The sequence below is a fragment of the Lithobates pipiens genome, unplaced genomic scaffold (assembly GCF_037356315.1).
Source record: "Lithobates pipiens isolate NorthernLeopardFrog02 unplaced genomic scaffold, aLitPip1_a1.2 Scaffold_8, whole genome shotgun sequence".
Classification (NCBI taxonomy): Eukaryota; Metazoa; Chordata; class Amphibia; order Anura; family Ranidae; genus Lithobates; species Lithobates pipiens.
Genome location: NW_027507903.1, coordinates 442,839,803 through 442,862,460, shown reverse-complemented (window position 1 = coordinate 442,862,460; position 22,658 = coordinate 442,839,803). Strand labels below are relative to the sequence as shown.

Genomic DNA, 22,658 nt, shown 5'->3' with positions numbered 1-22,658 from the left:
TGTACGTACCTGTGCGCGTGTGTGTGTGTGTGTACGTACCTGTGCGCGTGTGTGTGTGTGTGTACGTACCTGTGCGCGTGTGTGTGTGTGTGTACGTACCTGTGCGCGTGTGTGTGTGTGTGTACGTACCTGTGCGCGTGTGTGTGTGTGTACGTACCTGTGCGCGTGTGTGTGTGTGTGTGTGTACGTACCTGTGCGTGTGTGTGTGTGTACGTACCTGTGCGTGTGTGTGTGTGTGTGTACGTACCTGTGTGTGTGTGTGTGTGTGTACGTACCTGTGCGCGTGTGTGTGTACGTACCTGTGCGTGTGTGTGTGTGTGTGTGTGTACGTACCTGTGCGCGTGTGTGTGTGTGTACGTACCTGTGCGCGTGTGTGTGTGTGTGTGTGTACGTACCTGTGCGCGTGTGTGTGTGTGTACGTACCTGTGCGCGTGTGTGTGTGTACGTACCTGTGTGTGTGTGTGTACGTACCTGTGCGCGTGTGTGTGTGTGTACGTACCTGTGCGCGTGTGTGTGTGTACGTACCTGTGCGCGTGTGTGTGTGTGTGTACGTACCTGTGCGCGTGTGTGTGTGTGTGTACGTACCTGTGCGCGTGTGTGTACGTACCTGTGCGCGTGTGTGTGTGTGTGTACGTACCTGTGCGCGTGTGTGTGTGTGTGTACGTACCTGTGCGCGTGTGTGTGTGTGTGTACGTACCTGTGCGCGTGTGTGTGTGTGTGTACGTACCTGTGCGCGTGTGTGTGTGTGTACGTACCTGTGCGCGTGTGTGTGTGTGTGTGTGTACGTACCTGTGCGTGTGTGTGTGTGTACGTACCTGTGCGTGTGTGTGTGTGTGTGTACGTACCTGTGTGTGTGTGTGTGTGTGTACGTACCTGTGCGCGTGTGTGTGTACGTACCTGTGCGTGTGTGTGTGTGTGTGTGTGTACGTACCTGTGCGCGTGTGTGTGTGTGTACGTACCTGTGCGCGTGTGTGTGTGTGTGTGTGTACGTACCTGTGCGCGTGTGTGTGTGTGTACGTACCTGTGCGCGTGTGTGTGTGTACGTACCTGTGTGTGTGTGTGTACGTACCTGTGCGCGTGTGTGTGTGTGTACGTACCTGTGCGCGTGTGTGTGTGTACGTACCTGTGCGCGTGTGTGTGTGTGTGTACGTACCTGTGCGCGTGTGTGTGTGTGTGTACGTACCTGTGCGCGTGTGTGTGTGTGTGTACGTACCTGTGCGCGTGTGTGTACGTACCTGTGCGCGTGTGTGTGTGTGTGTACGTACCTGTGCGCGTGTGTGTGTGTGTACGTACCTGTGCGCGTGTGTGTGTGTGTGTACGTACCTGTGCGCGTGTGTGTGTGTGTGTACGTACCTGTGCGCGTGTGTGTGTGTGTACGTACCTGTGCGCGTGTGTGTGTGTGTGTGTACGTACCTGTGCGCGTGTGTGTGTGTGTGTGTGTGTGTGTACGTACCTGTGCGCGTGTGTGTGTGTGTGTGTACGTACCTGTGCGCGTGTGTGTGTGTGTGTGTGTACCTGTGCGCGTGTGTGTGTGTGTGTGTGTACCTGTGCGCGTGTGTGTGTGTGTGTGTGTACCTGTGCGCGCGTGTGTGTGTGTGTGTGTACCTGTGCGCGTGTGTGTGTGTGTGTGTGTGTGTACGTACCTGTGCGCGTGTGTGTGTGTGTGTGTACGTACCTGTGCGCGTGTGTGTGTGTGTGTGTACGTACCTGTGTGTGTGTGTGTGTACGTACCTGTGCGTGTACGTACCTGTGCGTGTACGTACCTGTGCGTGTGCGTGTACGTACCTGTGCGTGTGCGTGTACGTACCTGTGCGTGTACGTACCTGTGCGTGTGCGTGTACGTACCTGTGCGTGTGCGTGTACGTACCTGTGCGTGTGTGCGTGTACGTACCTGTGCGTGTGTGCGTGTACGTACCTGTGCGTGTGTGCGTGTGTACGTACGTACCCGTGCGTGTGTACGTACCCGTGCGTGTGTACGTACCCGTACGTACCTGTGCGTGCGTGTGTGTGTGTGTACGTACCTGTGCGTGTGTGCGTACGTACCCGTGCGTGTGTACGTACCCGTGCGTGTGTACGTACCCGTGCGTGCGTACGCACCTGTGCGTGCGTGCGTGTACGCACCTGTGCGTGCGTGCACGCACCTGTGCGTGCGTGCGTGTACGCACCTGTGCGTGCGTGCGTGCACGCACCTGTGCGTGCGTGTGTGTGTACGTACCTGTGCGTGCGTGTGTACGTACCTGTGCGTGCGTGCGTGTGTGTGTACGTACCTGTGCGTGTGTGTGTACGTACCTGTGCGTGTGTGTGTACGTACCTGTGCGTGTGTGTGTACGTACCTGTGCGTGCGTGTGTACGTACCTGTGCGTGTGTGTGTACGTACCTGTGCGTGTGTGTGTGTGTACGTACCTGTACGTACCTCTGTGTGTGTACGTACCTGTGTGTGTGTGTGTGTGTACCTGTGTGTGTGTACGTACCTGTGTGTGTGTGTACCTGTGTGTGCGTGCGTACGTGTGTGTGTACGTGTGTGTGTGTGTACGTGTGTGTGTGTGTGTATGTACGTGTGTGTGTATGTACGTGTGTGTGTGTGTACGTACGTGTGTACGCGTGTGTGTACCAGTAACGTTAGCCTGGTTTTATTTTTTGTATAATGTGAAAGATTTTACGTCGTGAGAATCGTTCTGTTTTAATTTTAAGGGGAAAAAAAAAAAAATCATGATTCTCGCTTTCAGCTCTAGGGGCACATGTAATGGAGGCAGAGCGGAGTGTCGGCAGGTGACTCCAGAAGAGTTAAGGGACCACTCTAACAATTTTAATTTTAGAAAAAAATATATATACCGTATATACTCGAGTATAGGCCGACCCGAATATAAGCCGAGGCCCCCAATTTACCCCCAAAAAACTGGAAAACTTATTGACTCGTTTATAAGCCGAGGGTGAGACATGGTTGTCCATCCCTGTGTGTCCGTCCATCCCTGTGTGTGTGTCCGTCCATCCATCCCTGTGTGTGTGTCCATCCATCCATCCATCCATCCCTGTGTCCGTCCATCCATCCCTGTGTGTGTGTGTGTGTGTGTCCGTCCATCCATCCCTGTGTGTGTGTCCATCCATCCATCCATCCCTGTGTCCGTCCATCCATCCCTGTGTGTGTGTGTGTGTGTGTGTGTGTGTGTGTATCCATCCATCCCTGTGTGTGTGTGTGTGTGTGTGTGTGTGTGTGTGTGTGTGTGTGTGTGTGTATCCATCCATCCCTGTGTGTGTGTGTGTGTGTGTGTGTGTGTGTGTGTGTGTGTGTGTGTGTGTGTGTGTGTGTGTGTGTGTGTGTGTGTGTATCCATCCATCCCTGTGTGTGTGTGTGTGTGTGTGTGTGTGTGTGTGTGTGTGTGTATCCATCCCTGTGTGTGTGTGTGTGTGTGTATCCATCCCTGTGTGTGTGTGTGTGTATGTGTGTGTATCCATCCATCCCTGTGTGTGTGTGTGTGTGTATGTGTGTGTATCCATCCATCCCTGTGTGTGTGTGTGTGTATGTGTGTGTATCCATCCATCCCTGTGTGTGTGTGTGTGTATGTGTGTGTATCCATCCATCCCTGTGTGTGTGTGTGTGTGTGTATCCATCCATCCCTGTGTGTGTGTGTGTGTGTGTGTGTGTCCGTCCATCCATCCCTGTGTGTGTGTGTGTGTGTGTGTGTGTGTGTGTATCCATCCATCCCTGTGTGTGTGTGTGTGTGTGTGTGTGTGTGTGTGTGTGTATCCATCCATCCCTGTGTGTGTGTGTGTGTGTGTGTGTGTATCCATCCATCCCTGTGTGTGTGTGTGTGTGTGTGTGTATCCATCCATCCGTGTGTGTGTGTGTGTGTGTGTGTGTGTGTGTGTGTGTATCCATCCATCCGTGTGTGTGTGTGTGTGTGTGTGTGTGTGTGTGTGTGTGTGTGTGTGTGTGTGTGTATCCATCCATCCCTGTGTGTGTGTGTGTGTGTGTGTATCCATCCGTGTGTGTGTGTGTGTGTGTGTGTGTGTGTGTGTGTGTGTGTGTGTGTGTGTGTGTGTGTGTGTGTGTGTGTGTGTGTGTGTGTGTGTGTGTGTGTGTGTGTGTGTGTGTGTGTGTGTGTGTCCCGTGCCTTCCTCTGTCCCGTGCCTTCCTCTGTCCCGTGCCTTCCTCTGTCCCGTGCCTTCCTCTGTCCCGTGCCTTCCTCTGTCCCGTGCCTTCCTCTGTCCCGTGCCTTCCTCTGTCCCGTGCCTTCCTCTGTCCCGTGCCTTCCTCTGTCCCGTGCCTTCCTCTGTCCCGTGCCTTCCTCTGTCCCGTGCCTTCCTCTGTCCCGTGCCTTCCTCTGTCCCGTGCCTTCCTCTGTCCCGTGCCTTCCTCTGTCCCGTGCCTTCCTCTGTCCCGTGCCTTCCTCTGTCCCGTGCCTTCCTCTGTCCCGTGCCTTCCTCTGTCCCGTGCCTTCCTCTGTCCCGTGCCTTCCTCTGTCCCGTGCCTTCCTCTGTCCCGTGCCTTCCTCTGTCCCGTGCCTTCCTCTGTCCCGTGCCTTCCTCTGTCCCGTGCCTTCCTCTGTCCCGTGCCTTCCTCTGTCCCGTGCCTTCCTCTGTCCCGTGCCTTCCTCTGTCCCGTGCCTCCTCCGCCCCGTGTCGTGCCGATGGATCGCCGCTCTTCTCGGCGGCCATTCTACGATTCAAAAGCTGCGCCTCCGTCCTCCGCCTGTGATAGGCGGAACACTCAATTTCCCAGCAGCCTGTGTTCCGCCTATCACGGACATCCTCTCATACTCGTCCGTAGTATGAGAATGAACGGATGTCCGTGATAGGCGGAACACTGACTGCTGGGAAATTCAGTGTTCCGCCTATCACAGGCGGAGGCGGAGAAGGAGGCGCGGCTTTTGAATTTTAATGTCCGCCGTCTGTCTGCTCGATACGCTGATCGAGCAGTCAGACAGCGGTGACTCGAGTATAAGCCGAGGGGGCACTTTCAGCCTCAAAAAAGAGGCTGAAAATCTCGGCTTATACTCGAGTATATACGGTATATATTTTAAACCCCCATTTCCATAGAGGAGCTTTAGATCAAGTTATGGCAGATGTGCGAATAATGAATGCAACCATCAACCACAGTCAAAGACGAAAAGTGCTTGCTAAGTGCATAGAGTTCTTGCAAAACAGATCAACTTAAATCTGCTTGACATTTGTAGAAGCAAAGTGTAGAGCCAACTAGATGCAGTCTCTGTCAAACAAACCAGCTGGCTAACTTTACCTGTTAAGACCTGTAAAAAATTAAAATAAAAAAAAACACCCACCCACTACTCTCAAAGCAACCATGATCACAATAAGTTTATTCAAGAATTTTAAGTGATTAACTGAGATCCCAAGTTACTCAAAAGTTGCTTTCACCTTGGGCTGTGTGTAGGGAATATCTACAGCTCTTGAAGCAAGCCATGCCCTTAAAACCATAAATCACACAGCCAAAGTATTCCTTGCAGGACTGAATGTCTGGGTTTTGGAAGGCAAGGCACAAGCTACAATCTGTTATAAGACTGCACCTGCTGCTACTGTAGCACTTGCCATCTGTTTTTACTCAAGAGTTGGCACATCCTAACCCGAGGTAGGCAAAAGTTCACAAAAAATAAGCACTGCGTTTTTTGACGCTGTGACATTCTATAAATATTCACACTGCAGGACAATTAGAAAAGCTTCTGGTGTATACAGCCAGTTGCCATAAACAGAAGTTGCCGGACAACGCTTACTCATGAAACCACTATGTAGTGACCAGCCCCCATTTACTCCAAGTGATTTTTGTGTATGCATGGTGGATATCTCCCTACAGTTACTCCTAGGTCACAGTTCTGGTAGCTCAAATCAAGCCTTGCTATTCCATAAGTACACTTATTCTTTAGTGACCAAGCAAACAGATTGGTCAATAAAGGTAAGCTATTACAGTCAGGGAAGTAAAGAACATTACAGTCTGTATTAATTTTTGGTGAAGTCACTTCTAGAACAGAAAAAAAAAATAATAATGCGTTGCCTGATGGTTATCGGGTGTTAATCTGTTAAAACAAGGAAAGCCTTAGAGCCGGTTCACACAGCGGGCGATGCGAGGCGACACGACTCGCCCTCGCAAGTCGCCCCCGTTCTGTACAATGGAACCGTTCTGAGAGGAGCGACTTGAGTCGCTCCGACTCAGAAAAAAGGTTCCTGTACTACTTTTGGGCGACCTCGGGGCGACTTGCATTGACTTCTATACAGAAGTCATTTGCAAGTCGCCGCTGAGGCCGCGGCAGGTCGCGGCGAGGCAAGTCGGAGTCGCCTCGCCTGCAGTGTGAACCGGCCCTTAAATGGTCTATTTTCCAACACAATCTTAACCACTTAAAGGGGTTGTAAAGGTATTTACATTATTATTTTATTTATTTTTTTCAAAACAAACATGTTATACTTACCTCCACTGTGCAGATCGTTTTGCAGCGTAGCCCCGAACCTGGTCTCTGCTCCACCCACAAGGTGAGAAGTGCTTGCGGGCTCACTCCCGTGATACAGTGAGCGGCTATGGCTGCCGGCTGTATCACTCAGCCCTGCCCCCGGCGCACCGCATCATTGGATGCGATTGCCCCTCACTGTATCCCTCACCATAGCATACTAGCTCATTATGTAATACTCACCTGAGATCGAAGCCCTCACTGTGGTGCTCGACACCACTCCCTGGGGATTACTTCCGGGTATCACAGTTCCGATGCGATGATTGGCCGGAGTCACAACAACGTCACTCCCACCCATGCGTATGGTAACAGCACACTGGCTGAAGCAACGTCACATATGAGCCAATGCTTCAGTTTGTGTCAATGCCCATGTGCCTATGACGTCAGCACATGCAAATACAGGGGATATTTCCTAAACCGTACAGGTTTAGGAAATATCCTGGATAGCTACAGTGGTCTGTAAGGGTTTACAACCACTTTAAATCAAACCACAGAGAGCAAATGCAGGCTAGAGTGAAACATGCTACAACTGAAAGTCTATCTACAGAAGGACATGCTATTTATGGCAACTGGAAATAACTTGTTCTCAAATTTCTATGAGCTGCTACCAGGAGAAAAAGAAAGCGCAAAAGCTGGTCGCACTATTACTATCAAGTTAGAACTTTTGTAGTTTTTTTTTCCTTTTTTAAAAGCCTTGAAGCACATTGGCCATTATACAGGTGCATCTCATAAAATTAGAAGATCAAAAAAGTTGTTTCAGTAATGCAATTCAAAAAGTGAAACTAAAATATCTTATATTAGATGAGTTACACAACGGTGATATATTTCAAGCATTTCCTTCTTTTAAATTTTGATGATTATGGCTTACAGCTAACGAAAACCCAAAATTCAGTATCTCAAAATTTGATTATTACATAAGACCAATAAAAAATAAATAAGGAAATGTTACTGAAAAGTATGTCCATGTACAGCATAGTACACACTCAATACTTAGTCGGGGCTCCTTTTGCATAAATTACTGCATCAGTGCAGAGTGGCAGCCAGCCTGTGGCATTGCCGAGTTGTCATGGAAGTCCAGGTTGCTTTGATAGTGGCCTTAGGCCTGTCTGCATTGTTGGTCTGGGGGTCTCATCTTCATGACAATACCCCACAGATTCTCTATGGGGTTTAGGTCAGGAGAGCTTGCTGACCCATCAAGCACAGCAATACCATTATCATTAAACCAGGTATTGGTATATTTGGCAGTGTGGGCAGGTGCAAAGTCCGGATGGAAAATGAAACCAGCATCTCCATAAAGCTGGTCAGCAGAAGGAAGCAAGAAGTGCTCTAGAATTTCCTGGTAGAGGGCTGCGCTGACTTTGGTCTTGATAAAATACAGAGGACAAACACCAGCAGATGACATGGCTTCCGAAATCACAAACACTGTGGAAAATTTTGCATTTCGTTTGGAAATACAGGTCCCAGAGTCTGGACGAAGAGTGGAGAGGCACAAAATTCAAGTTGCACAAGGTCTAGTGTGACGTTTTCACAGTCAGTAATGATTTGAGGAATTATGTCATCTGTTGGTGTTGGTCCACTGTATTTTATCAAGACCAGTCAGCACAGCCCTCTACCAGGAAATTCTAGAGCACTTCATGCTTCCCTCTGCTGACCAGCTATATGGAGATGCTGGTTTCATCTTCCAGCAGGACTTGGCACCAGTCCACACTGCCAAAAGTACCAATACATGGTTTAATGCTCATGGTTTCACTGAGCTTGATTGGCCAGCAAACATGCCTGACCTAAACCCCATAGAGAATCTGTGGGGTATCATCAAGAGGAAGATGAGAGACACCAGACCCAACAATGCAGACGAGCTGAAGGCCGCTATCAAAGCAACCTGAGCTTCCATAACACCTTAGCAGTGCCACAGGCTGATCACCTCCATGCCATACTGATGCCAATCATGCAAAAGGAGCCACCATCCAAGCATTGGGTGCATAATATACATGGCCATGCTTTTTAGTAAGCCAATATTTCTGTATTAAAAATCTTAATAGGTCCTATGTAATAGATTAAAAGAAAATAGGTCCCATAATCACAATTAAAAGAAAAAAAATGCTTGAAATACATCACTGTGTGTAACGCATCTATACAAAATATTTTGGTTTCACTTTTTCAATAAAATTACTGAAAAAAAATGAAATTTTTGATGATATGCCAATTTTATGAGACACACCTGTATAGTGTAGGTCCTGAAAGTGGCAAAAGGTCAGTAAAAGTTCATTCTGCTGCCATACTAAGGGCTCATGATCACTGGATGTTTTTACAGCTGCTCCTAGGGGTGTCAGGCATTTCCCTGCATGTTAGCCTATGTGTCCATGCACAGACTTTTAGCAGAGTTTAGTGGTAGGAGGAAAAAAAAAAAAAAAACACTGCCAGTGGATCAAGGAACAGCAGAGTTTGGGCAGAGAATAAAAAAAAAAAAATTAAATAAAATAAAATAAAACCCCACACTACACACAATCCCCCCATAAACCTGTCTAAAATGTGTGTCTAGACAGGCTGCATCTTATGGGCACAGACGGGCTGCATCGATCTCCTGTATCACGTCTGCTAGAGGTGCACCAAATGGAAATTTTGCCAATACTATTTAACAGTTGAGGACATGACGATAAAAGAGATGGTCAGAGACTGAGGACATGATGATGCAAGAGATGTTTAGAGACTGCAGACTGCATTTTTCTTGAGCTTTTCTTGTGCAAAAAAAAAAAAAAAAAAAAAAAAAAAAGTGCCAATAAATTCATATTCAATTTAATATGTATGAAATTAAAAATTTGAATAGACTACGATTATCTATAAAAAATAGTTTAAAAAAAATATTTTTGGCAAAGTACATCCTGCATTTTAGTTTGACACCAAAATTTCCATTCGGTGCACCCCTAGCCTAAATGCTTGTAAAAGCATTAGACACTTTTAACCACTTTCAGACCGGACCATTTTGCTGGTAAATGACCAGAGGTCTTTTTACAATTTGGCACTGCGCTGCTTTAACTGGTAATTGCGCGGTCATGCAATGTTGTACCCAAACAAAATTTGCGTCCTTTTCTTCCCACAAATAGAGCTTTCTTTTGATGGTATTTGATTGCCTCTGCGATTTTTATTTTTTGCGATATAAATGGAAAAAGACCGCAAATTTTGAAAAAAAATGATATTTTCTACTTTTTGTTATTAGAAAAATCCAATAAACTCAATTTTAGTCATACATTTAGGCCAAAATGTATTCAGCCACATGTCTTTGGTAAAAAAAAAAGTCAATAACTGTATATTTATTGGTTTGCGCAAAAGTTGTCACATCTACAAACTAAGGTACGTTTTCTGGAATTTATGCAGCTTTTAGTTTACGACTGCCTATCTCAGTTCTTGAGGTGCTAAAATGGCAGGGCAGTACAAAACCCCCCAAATGACCCCATTTTGGAAAGTAGACTCCCTAAGGAAATTGATAAGTGGCATGTTGAGCCCATCGAATATTTTATTTTTTTGCCTCAAGCGATTGAATAATGACAAAAAAATATATATATTTTTTTTTTTTTTTTTTTTTTACACAAAGTTGTCACTAAATGATATATTGCTCACACATGTCATGGGCATATGTGAAATGACACCCCAAAATAAATTCTGCTGCTTCTCCTGAGTACGGGGATACCACACGTGTGGGATTTTTTGGGAGCCTAGCCGCGTACGGGGCCCCGAAAGCCAAGAACCGCCTTCAGGTTTTCTAAGGGCGTAAATATTTGACTTCACTCCTCACTACCTATTACAGTTTTGAAGGCCATAAAATGCCAAGATGGCACAAAACCCCCACAAATGACCCCATTTTAGAAAGAAGACACCCCAAGCTATTTGCTGAGAGGCATGTTGAGTCCATGGAATATTTTATATTTTGCCACAAGTTGCGGGAAAATTACAAACTTTTTTTTTATTTATTTTTTTCACAGAGTTGTCACTAAATGATATATTGCTCACGCATGCCATGGGCATATGTGAAATGACACCCCAAAATAAATTCTGCTGCTTCTCCTGAGTACGGGGATACCACATATGTGGGACTTTTTGGGAGCCTAGCCGCGTACGGGGCCCCGAAAACCAAGCACCGCCTTCAGGCTTTCTAAGGGCGTTACAGTTTTGAAGGCCATAAAATGCCAAGATGGCACAAACCCCCCCCAAATGACCCCATTTTGGAAAGTAGACACCCCTAAATTTAGGGGTACACTAGTGAGACTAGGTAATAAATGGCGGGTGCCCTAAAACTATAAAAAAATAACTAACCAACCAGCGTCACCTGTAACAGTTATATGGTGATCACTGGTGAAAGGGTTAACTAGGGGGCAATCAGGGGGCTATATGGGGGTCCCTGGCGCTATAAAAAGTTGCGGCGAACCTAAATACCTACCTGCCTAACTAGCGTCACCTGTGACACTAATACAGCGATCAGAAAAACGATCGCTTATTAGGCTGGGTTCACACTGGAGCGATGCGGGAACGCCACGAATCCGCGGCGGGTTCCCGCATCGCATGCCTCCCGGCGGCAGTTCACACTGCCCTATGCGAACTGCTGGGAGTGTCAGTGAAATGTTAATGACACCCCCAGATCAGTTCGCATATCGCAGTGCGATCTGCAAACTCGGATCACATGGTGTGAACACCCATGCGATCCGATTCTGCTGCGGACCAAAAAAAGGGTCCCGTGCGAGTTTGCGGCGGGTGCGACACGAATTCAGCCATACTATCTGTATGGCTGAACTCGAATCGCACAGAGATCGGATGTGATTTGCACTGCAGTGCGGTGCGAATCACATCCGTTCTCAAACCGCTGCAATGTGAACCCAGCCTTAGTGACACTGGCGACGGGGGGTGATCACGGGGTTAAACCTTTATTGGGGGGGTTAGGGGGGTACCTTAGAACTAAAGGGGGCTAACCCTAACTGCCCTAACAGTTATTACAGTCACAAATGACACCAATGCAAAAAAAAAAAAATAAAAAAAAAAAAAGCAATTGGTGTCACTGTGACTGGGGGGGCAGGGGTAATTGGGGGGGTGATCGGGAAGTAAAGGGGGGGTGTGAGTGTGCCTGGCATGTTCTACTGTATGTGGGGTGTGTTGGTGCAACTCACCGAACCTCTCTCCTCGGTGCCGGAACGAAAAATACCGATACGGAGGAGAGAATACATCACTTCCTCTCCTGTGTTTACATTACAGGAGAGGAAGTGATGTCACGAAGGATTTCCATTCGTCGAGAGCGATCGCGAGGGGGTGGCCATGAATGAATGGCCGTCCCCTCATCCCGGATCGCTCTCGAAGGAATGCCGACCGCCGCAGGCACCGGGGGGGGGGGCCCGATCGGGCCCCCCTCCCGCGGGCAGGCAGGGACTTATATATACGCCCATATGCCTGCCCGTGCCATTCTGCCGACGTATATCGTCGTGCGGCGGTCGGCAAGTGGTTAAAAGAGTCATGCATTATTTTATACCAAAACACTGCTGGCTTCTAGGAGAGTAAAGCCCCATACACGCCATCAGTTTTTCCTTCAGGTTTACCAAAACCATGTAGTGTAAGGGCCTGCCTGATTGCATACAAATTGAAACTCCTAAGGTTTGACCTCATATTATATGGTTTTGGTAAATCTGAAGGAAAAACTCAGCAGAAAAACTGATAGTGTGTATGGGGCTTTAAACGTCCTATGTGCAAGCATGAGGCATTAATAGCCCTTTATAATTCGGGTTGTACATCCCTTTAGTCCTACAAAATATTACCTCATGATTTACAGGATTAAAGCATAACTCCTGGCAGACAAAGACACAATTATAGGTCTGTATTCATAAAATCATTTGGGCTAGGTTCACACTAGAACACAGTGCAGGAAACCGTGGTATCTGGTATCAGGTTTTCAATAAAGATGTCTCTCTACGTTGCTTCATTCTTATTCCCCCTCAATCCTGACTGGTCTCCCAGGTCCTGCCGCTGAAAAACATCCCACAGCATGATGCTGCCACCACAATGCTTCACTGTAGGAATGGTATTGGCCAGGTGATGAGTGGTGCCTGGTTTCCTCCAGACATGATGCTTGTCATTCAGGCCAATGAGTTCAATCTTTGTTTCATCAGACCAGTGAATATTGTTTCTCATGGTCAGAGTCCTTCAGGCACCTTTTAGCAAACTCCAAGCGGGCTGTCATATACATTTTGCTGATGTGTGACCACTCTCCCATACAGGCCTGATTGGTAGAGTGCTGCAGAGATGGTTGTTCTTCTGGAAGGTTCTCCGCTCTCAGAGAAAAGCTGGAGCTCTGTCAGAGTGGCCATCGGGCTCTTGGTCAACTCACCGACAAAGGCTCTTCTCCCTCGATCACTCAGTTTGGCCGGATACCAACAGCACCCCCATGTTGCCACTTGACACTGAAGACTGCGTTTTCCCATCCCTTGACCAGACAAGGTAGCACTGCTCAAAACCAGGGGCACTTGGACCCCCAAAACCCTCCCCACTAGGGCAGTTTAACTGACCCCCCCCCCCCCCCCGCTTAACAGATAGGAGCTTAATTTGGATTCCATCTCATGGAAAAAGTCCCTCAGGCCCCATCATAATAGTAGGGATGCTATACAGATGGTCATGCCTGCAAAAAAAAGCAGAGGTGGAGCACCCCTACTGGACAATAAGAACAAATACTATGCTTGATCTTCGCCAAAAGACAAATGATTCTGGTTGACTGGCTACATTCTGCCAAGCAGCACAAAGTCTTAAAAAGATTGGAAAGCCTTGTTTAAAAAAAAAAAAAAAAAAAAACACAACAACAAACATGTTATACTAACCTGCTCTGTGCAGTGGATTTGCACAGAACAGTCCAGATCTTCCTCTTCTGTGCTTCTGGCCCCTCCCTCTTGTTGATTGCCCCAACAGCAAGCAGCTTGCTATGGTGGCACCTGAGCCGAGTCACAGCTCCTTGTGTCCATTCAGATACGGAGCCGCGGCTTCGAACCCACCCCCTCTCTCCTGATTGGCTGACTTTGACTGACAGCCAATAGTGCAACTGCTGTCTCAGCCAGTCCGGAGGGAGAGTCTTGGATGGCTAAGGGACTCGTCGACATTGCTGGACAGAGATGGGGCTCTGGTAAGTATTAGTGGAAGCCAGGGCTCGACAAAACCCGGGCGCCAGGTCGCATTTGCGACTAGAATTAGCGACCTGGCGCAGCACAGCTGGGGGTATCCTGTGCCCGTGGACCCCCCCCCCCCCCCGACGTGATCACATCGGGCCGTTCCGCCGGTAATTGAGGCCGGGACTTTGAGGCCTTCTGCGGTCCTATGATTCCTTCTGGAATCTGGCGCCCTCTTGTGGTGGCTGTTGGTATGACAACCAGCAATGCAAATGGAGCTTCCTCTGCCTGTTTTGTTTTATTGCCTGCCTATCTCCTTCCCTTTATTTAGAACCCCCTAAACATTATATACATTTTTTATTCTAACACCCTAGAGAATAAAATGGTGGTTGTTGCAATACTGTCTGTCACACCGTATTTGCGCAGCGGACTTACAAGCACACTTTTTTGGGGAAAAATTTATTTAAGAAAAAAATAAGACAACAGTAAAGTTAGCCCAATTTTTTCATATTGTTAAAGATAATGTTACGCCGAGTAAATTGATACCCAACATGTCACACTTCAAAATTGCACCCGCTCATGGAATGGCGACAAACTTTTACCCTTTAAAATCTCCATAGGCGACGTTTAATAAAAAAAAAAAAAAAAAAAAAAAAAAAAAAATTCTACAGGTTGCATGTTTTGAGTTACAGAGGAGGTCTAGGACTAGAATTATTGCTCTCGCTCTACCGATCACAGCGATACCACCTATGTGTGGTTTGAACACTGCTTTCATATGCGGGCGGGACAGGACGCGTTTAAAAAAAAAAATTTTTTTTCACTGTTCTTTAAAAAAAAAAAAAAAAAAAAATCGGTCACTTTTATTCTTATTACAAGGAATGTAAAAATCCTTTCTTTCTAATAGAAAAGCATGACAGGTCCTCTTAAATATGAGATCTGGGGTCAGAGAGACCTCATATCTCATATTTACACTAAAATGCAATTAAATAAAAAAAAAATAAAAATGTCCCTCCAGTCTAAGAGCTATAGGCAATAACTTGGAGGGGGGGGGGGGGGGGGGGCACGGCGCTATCTTCCCCTCACTCGTCTCCATCTCAGGCCAGGGACAGGTCCGGATCGCCGTTACCGACCTGGCTCCTATATTTCAAGCAAATTTGTCAAGCCCTGGTGGAGGCTGCTGCACACAGAAGGCTATTTATATTAATGCCTAGAATGCATTAATATATACATTTTAAAAAAAAAACAACCTACCTTTACAACACCTTTAACTAGCCTTCTAGTGCCACCTGTTTACCACCTAGCAATGGGATGTCTAAACTGAACAATTCTGGTATCCACTTAATCAAAGGTCCACCGGCAACTACAAGGGAGTCCATGAACTAAACAACCCTATGTTACCAGCCAGTAACTAAATACTAAAATTTCACTGACAAATCCCAGGTGCCAGGTAACCAATAATGCCTTAAAAACTGCAGCACCTAACTTGATTCTCTAGTTGTTGCCAATGGAGCGGGCTCTTAAAAACAAAATAAATAAATCCAGATAGTTCCTTGGACAGACTGGCTCCAGAATGTCATTAATTTGTTTACCAGTGTGCTAAAGCATACATATTACAAGGCTTAGAAGCTCAAAGTAAAAAAAAATAAAAAACACAAAGGACAGCTTTTATTTAACCACTTGCCGCCCGCCCTATAGCAAATGGACGGCGGCAAAGTGGTTTCATAATCCTGACGTCATATGACGTGATCAGGATTATGAGCCGCTGCACGCCCCCGGGGGCGCGCATCGTGGCGATCGTTGTTGCGGGGTGTCAGTCTGACACCTGGCAACTACGATCTCGGTAAAGAGTCTCCGACGGAGACTCTTTACCACGTGATCAGGCGTGTCCAATCACGGCTGATCACAGTGCAAATAGGAAAAGCCGGTGATCGGCTTTTCCTCACTCGCGTCTGTCAGACGCGAGTAGAGGAGAGCCGATCGGCTGCTCTTCTGACAGGGGGGGGGGTCTGTGCTGATCGATTATCAGCACAGTCCCCCCGAGGATGCCCACACTGGACCACCAGGGACGCCACCAGACCACCAGGGATGCCAAGGACAAGGTATGCCACCCTAGACCACCAGGGATTCTAGTCAGTGCCACAATGAATGCCAATCAGTGCCCATAATGGATGCCAATTAGTGCCCACAATGGGCATCACTGATTGGCATGCATTATTGATTGGCACTGATTGGCATCCATTAGTGCAATATATTATAATACAATGCCGCCTATCAGTTCCCATCTGTGCCGCCTATCAGTGCCTACCCATGCCAATCCGTGCCGCTAACCCATGCCAATCCGTGCCGCTAACCCATGCCAATCCGTGTCCATCAATGCCACCTTATCATTGCCCATCAGTGTAACCCCATCAGTGAAGGAGAAAACTTACTTATTTGCAAAGTTTTTAAACTGAAACAAAAAAAAACTTTTTTTTTCAAAATTTTCGGTATTTTTTTATTTGTTTAGCAAAAAATAAAAACCGTAGAGGTGATCAAATACCACCAAAAGAAAGCTCTATTTGTGGGAAAAAAAATGATACAAATTTCATTTGGGTACAGTGTAGCATGACTGCGCAATTGTCATTCAAAGTGCGACAGCGCTGAAAGCTCAAAATTGGTCTGGGCAGGAAGGTGTTTAAGTGCCCGGTATTGAAGTGGTTAAAGTGACACTAAACTCACAATTATATTGAATAAATCCAACATGTTTAAATACAAGTAGAACGCAAGGATCCGTAGTATACTTATTTTAGAATGATTGATGTAAACAAAATTTTGTGTCCCTTTAAGTAGAGCTGCACGATTCTGGCTAAAATGAGAATCACGATTTTTGTTTGCTTAGAAGATAGATCACGATTCTCACGGCATAACATCTTGCACATTAAAATTAAAAAAATTGTGCTAACTTTACTCTTTTTATTGAAGTGTGTCTTTTCCCAAAAAATTGCATTTGAAAGACCGCTGGGCAAATACAGTGCGACATAAAATATTGCAGCAATTGCCATTTTATTACCTAGGGTCTCTGCTAAAAAGTGATAGAGATTATATATATATATATTTTTTTCTAATATATATTATGTTTGGGGGTTCCAAGTTATTTTCTAGCAAAAAATAACTTAAGACATGTCAGAAAAAGCTTTAGACTTTAAGTGGTTAAACTTCCTGCATTTACACAGAAGTTCCATCCCTTTGATCTAAGAAGTAAGCTGTTAGTTACAATGTTTCAAGTTCTAAACTTGGCAGATTGCTAGGGATGATCTCTTGACAGCTGACACTTGTTTATATGAAAGAATCCCCTACTATCAGCAGGAGGATTTTTTTTTGGGGGGGGGGGTAACAGGTGAATCAAGATCGCGATTTTTTTCATGATTAATTGTGCAGCTCTACCTTTAAGTGAAACTAAATCCATTGAATCAAGTGTTTCACGATAACAGTTACATGAGGCATGCCTAGGATGAGCACTTTTACGATTACAAGTATGCTTATGCTAGCTCTCAGCTGATCTGTCAAGTCAAATGACTGGTTTCACAGTTGATCACAAGTGCAGAACCATGGCTACTGCAGATCAACAAGAGGCTAAGATGGCAGCTTCCATGGTTGTGAAGGATAGGATGGTTTAGTTCTGACTTAAAGCCATATTAAACCCAAAACCAAATATTTCAATTCCAAGTTGTGATGGCTGCATTAGTTTTCCTTTTCAGGCTCTTGTTAATTTTCACCTGGTGATCTCTGACCAACACATCAGTTTTTCAAAACAAGCAGATTTCAGTTATTGAGACAAACTATTTACTACTGACAGGGGTGCTTACGATAGTCAGGTTTGTTTATTCATGTGTAGCACCGGCTCCTGACGAGTATGAGCTATTTGTTTTTTTAAATTAATATTCCTGAAACCACAGTTGGGTTTTAGGGCTAATTTTGCTAAATGATGGTTTCAGTACCAGTCTAGCTGGATTGCACCGAGTTCTCCTTGGCCGTGGGTGTCGCTGTCACTGCCGGCAAGTGTGAGAACAGTTTAGCTGGGTGTATTGAATGCCATTCTCTCTTGGAACCAGCCCAGTGAGAGTGTTCTCCTGCTGTGCATTCTGGGAGGTGGCATTTAAAGGCACTGACATCACGTATATTTCGGGGTTCCGGCCCAGAACATATTTTCTGTCTGTTTGGTCCTCCTGACCAGCCCTCGTGGCCTTCCTGGTCTGAGGTGCGGATACATGGAATTCCAAACCTCGGGGCTGGAAAGCCCGAGGCGAAGCAACTGCAGGGACAGGCCTGAATGGATATCGGGGCCTAAGGATTCAACGGTGGTCCAGTGTCGTCTCATCTAAGGAGAGGCCCAGCAACTGGCTGGCTTCTCTGAAGGAGCCTGAAGGCTCAGTTGAAGGATACTTCATGGATCTACACTCATACGGTATCGCCGGACCGGCTGAGAGATACTGGTACTGTATGATAGCTATTTAAATTCATCTACGTCCCTCAATTACATCCAAGTCTGTGGCAGAGACTTTGTTTTGTTTAACGCCCTACCGGCTGCTATGCCTAGTGAGAGGAGGTCTATCCGGGGGTTGCGACAATACAGCTGTGAAACGTTTTTTCTCTGGATTTCTTCTACAAGAGACTTTCCATTCCTGCAGTCCAAAAGTACCTGAAATTTCCCTTAACCCTCAATTGAGAGACTGTTTTAGCTTTCAAATAACCGAAAAGAAGAATCAGTGTGTCAGTTTCTACATTACTTTGGGCCATCTACTACTGGAAACCCTAGACCAGGGGTGCCCAACCTTTTGAAGAGCGAGGGCCACTTAAGCGACTTGGTAACTGGCTGCGGACCACAATAAGTGGAGTGGACAGAAGACAGATCCATGTCCGCTCTGGACACAGCCCATTCTACTCTATGGGACCCCCTCTCCGATCCAACCAGATGTAAGGGGACAGATCCCCTTCTGTGTTTTTTTAGTGGATCAGATTGGAGGTAGGTGGGTGCAAATGGATACAAGTCCGTTTACATCTGCCACCCTATTGAGGTGAATGGAGGGTCCGTGTGGGTTGAACTGATCATGTGAAAGGGGCCTAAGGCTGATTTCACACTGATGTGCGACAGTTTACCTGTACTGCGGGTGCAGTACAGTGCACCTGTGGCTTTCCTGCAGGTTAGCTGCACTTTGCCATTGATGTCTATTATATCCTACAGGTGTGGTGCAACCCACAGATAATAACAGAAGTGTATGACTCAGTGAAGGTAACCAGAAGGTGCAATGCGCTGCACCTGCAGATCAGTTTGAAAGCAGCCCAGTAACCACTGCAGAACAGATATGCACATATATACACTGTTTTAGTAATAAACTTACCTTTAATAACAGTCTTCCATTCAGGTATCGCCGGCTGTTGCTGTCCCAGGCAGAATGCATTTTGTATCGCTCCACTTGGAACAGGAGCCTGCGCTATACAGGAAGAATCTGCAAAAGGCGGCTCTGTTCCCTGCGCAGCCGCTTGCTTCCTCTACCGCTGGCTTCATTTAAAACATTGATGCTTTGGGATGGCGGGTTGGCAGCCCACGATCTTGGCGTGAGAACCTGCTATCCCAAAGCAGGAGGTCGCGGGCCACATCAGAAGGCTCTGCGGGCCACTGGTTGGGCACCCCTGCCCTAGACGGAGACGAGGTCAAGAAGGTAATGGTAAGACGAATAAAACCAGCAGCTCCTTCAGGGGTCAGTGTTACACATGTAAAACCTTATCCCAAAAAAAACAACAACGGAAGCTGCTGTAGTTAAAGGGGTTGTAAAGGTAAATGTGTGATACAGCAAGCGGCTATAACCGCCGGCTGTATCACGGAGCGCACCCGCAGGTACTTCTCACCATGCGAGGGAGCTTGCATGAATGTGAGAAGTACCTGCAGGAAGAAGCAGAGACAGCTGCCAAGGGACCCTAGAAGAGCAGGTTCGGGGCCACTCTGTGCAAAACGAGCTGCACAGTGGAGGCCAGTATAACATGTTTGTTATTTAAAAAAAAAAAACCCTTTAAGCTTTAATTTGTTAGTGTTAAGGAGGAGGGCCCAAACAAACATACTCATAGATCGCCATGACATCTTACCCAGAAGAGGAACCGGGTACCTGTCAAAACCAGGTACTCGCTTTGCACCTACCACCCCCCCCCCCCCCAGCTTTACACAGCTGGTCACAGATTTGAGTAAAGAGCCAATTACAGCAGCCCTTTACCAGGTGATCAACTTTGTCCAATCACAGCTGATCACAATGTAAACAGACTGGCTGGTTATCTGAAGTCCTTTCTGTAGTGTCTGTGGGAAAAAAGAAGAGCCGATAACCGGCAAGACTGTCAGCACATCATTTACACTGATAATTGGTGGCCTGGTTATCAGTGAAAAATTACTTATTTGTAAAAAGCGGTGGGGTGCAAGTGCCCTGTATTGAAGTGGTCAGATAATCAATATTGCTCAAATGTTTATACAGTATTAAAAAGGTGTTGTAAAGGAAAAAAAAAAAAAAAAAAAAGATTTATCTGTGATTTAACCTGTGTAGCAGCCTCCCCAGCTCCCCCAAATTACTTTCCTGTGTCCCATTTCTCTTCAGCAATGTCCACGAGTGTCTTAGCTGTCTGGAACTCTCCTCCTGATTGACAGACACAGCAGAGGTGCCATTGGCTCCCACGGCTGTCAAAGTCAATTAGCCAATCGGGGGATAGAGGGCCGGATCAGGGCTATGTGTCTGAATAGATACACAGACCTGTAACTCGGCTCGGATGCCCCCATAGGAAGCTGCTAGCTGTGGGGGTACTCGATAGGAGGGAGGGGCCAGGAGCAGAGGGACCCAAGAAGAGGAGGATCTGGGCTGCTCTGTGCAAAACCAACTGCAGAGCATGTATGACATGTTTATTTATTTATTTTTTTTAAATCTACACCCACATTGAGATCATTCTGATCAGGTATCCCAATGCATGGGGGGCTGCAGGGAACACTGACCTCTATGCTAAAGTTGAAGGGCATAAAAGGCAGTTTTTTCCCCTCAGACAGTGCATGAAAGGGTTGGAATGCAGTCAGTTTCACTTTTGCTGCATGAGTCCTGTTCGGTTGGCCTCCTGCACTTCCTGTCCCAAAGCCTCAGATGCCCCCTTCCTGGAGGTCACACGAACAAGATTCCCCACTGAAAGCATTTCCCATCACCACCTTTCCACTATTTCCTGGAAAGAACGATTGCCAGTAGTGATGCACCAAAATTATTGGCCACCGAAAATAGGGGTTTCAGTGTTGGGGGTGGCGATAACAGCTACCGAAAATGACTGATTTTGCTATGCTACTAATGGTGTGTTTCTCTTATGTCATGTGACAAAAAAAAAAATGCATCAGACACACAATACGGGTTGTGTTTTTCATGTGTTCTTGTTGCATTTTCAATCTATTTCAATGGGGAGGTGCTGACCAAATATGCACCAAGCAGGATTTTTAACACCCTGCTTTAAAAGGGCTCTCAGGTGAGGACAGCACTGGATCCCTGGACAAGCAAGTGTCCTTTTATTAAAAGAGGGATTCCACCTACAAAAAAAAAATATTAAAAGCCAGCAGCTATAAATACTACAGCTGCTGACTTTTAATAAATGCACACTCACCTGTCCCGGGGTCCAGCGATGCCGGCAGCCAAGGCCGATCGATCGGCTCTCGGCTGCTGCCGCCACCATTCTAGGTGAGGGAATCAGTAAGTGAAGCGAATCGGCTTCACTTCCCGGTTCCCTACTGCGCATGTGCGAGTCGCGCAGCGCAATAGGAATTGTCCGTGCTGTCTCTGGGACCAGTGTGTGTCCCAGTAGACAGCGTGGCAGGACAGGAAGAGGCATAGCCTCCTTTTTTTATTCTACAAACAGTAAACTCCCAAGCATGTTATCCCAAGCGTCCATGCACACGCGTGAACCCAGGCCGGGGGGGGGGGGGTCGCGGTGGAGAACGTCCTCTGCCAATCACCCAAGGTAGTGATGGCGAACCTTGGCACCCCTAGATGTTTTGGAACTACATTTCCCACGCTGCTCATGCACACTCTGCAGTGTAATGGAGCATTATGGGAAATGTCATTCCAAAACATCTGGGCGGGCCAAGGTTCGACCTCACTGACTCAAGGCGACCGAAACGGAGGTGGGAGCGGATACCTATCAAAATTGGGTAACCCCCCCCCCCCCCCCAAAAGCTCTGGGGAGGAGGCCTTAAAAGCAGACTTTCCTCTTTATGGCAGAGCTTCGCTTTAAAAGGCGAAGATCGTCTAAGGTCTTTTTGTAGACCATTTTTGTATGGGTGGCAGGAAAGGAAACCTCCCATTCACATGGAAAGTCCGCCATTGTGCATTTGAATAGACTGCTTAAAAGATCCATTTCGCAGAAGTCCCCCAAGAAAATAGTAAATCTCCCTCATGGGGGAACATCTCAAAAACTTGACGGGTTCCAACCCTTACTGAACCCAAATATTTCTTTTTGAGAACCCTTCATACAAATCAAAAAGTCTCAAATAACATGCCCATATCTGGGTGGGTACATGAGATTAGCAGAGCTCACGTCAAGGCTGCATTCACATCTGTGAATTTCTGAAACACGCAAAAAAATAAATAAAACCCCATGTCACGCTTGCGGTGCAACGTATGCGCCAGGATTTGCACTTGAAAAAAGGCGCATGAGCTTGTGTGGCACGTAGGGCAGGTTATGTTGTGACACAAAATAAAAAAAATGTGTTTTCTAAATGAGAATGGGGCCTATTGGGGGGGGGGGGTCTGGTAGTCTCAGCTCCCCATTCCCTATAATAACAACGTACAGATGAGGAGACACCCTACTAATGAGAGAGGATGGCCCAGGGTTCCAGTCACAATGCAGGCCCAGCCTGATACCCCCCAATGGAGCCCCCCTATAACATCCCCATTCCCCTAGCGGGTTTGCTCGGTCATCGCACACACAGTAAGGCGGGTATAACGAGAAGCCGCCCGGGTAGAGGCGGAGACCGGCAGGTAGGCCGCAAGATACACCGCGAGTCGTCTCAAGGAGAAAGGAAACGAGGCCCGCT

The 22,658-nt window shown here is 46.9% G+C and overlaps 1 protein-coding gene across 2 annotated transcripts in view; it reads right to left on the bottom strand.

Moving 5' to 3' along the window:
* The window catches only part of G3BP1 (G3BP stress granule assembly factor 1), a 93,724-nt gene that overhangs the window by 16,916 nt on the left and 54,150 nt on the right, over positions 1-22,658 (bottom strand). The gene's annotated exons all lie outside the window — the stretch shown is intronic.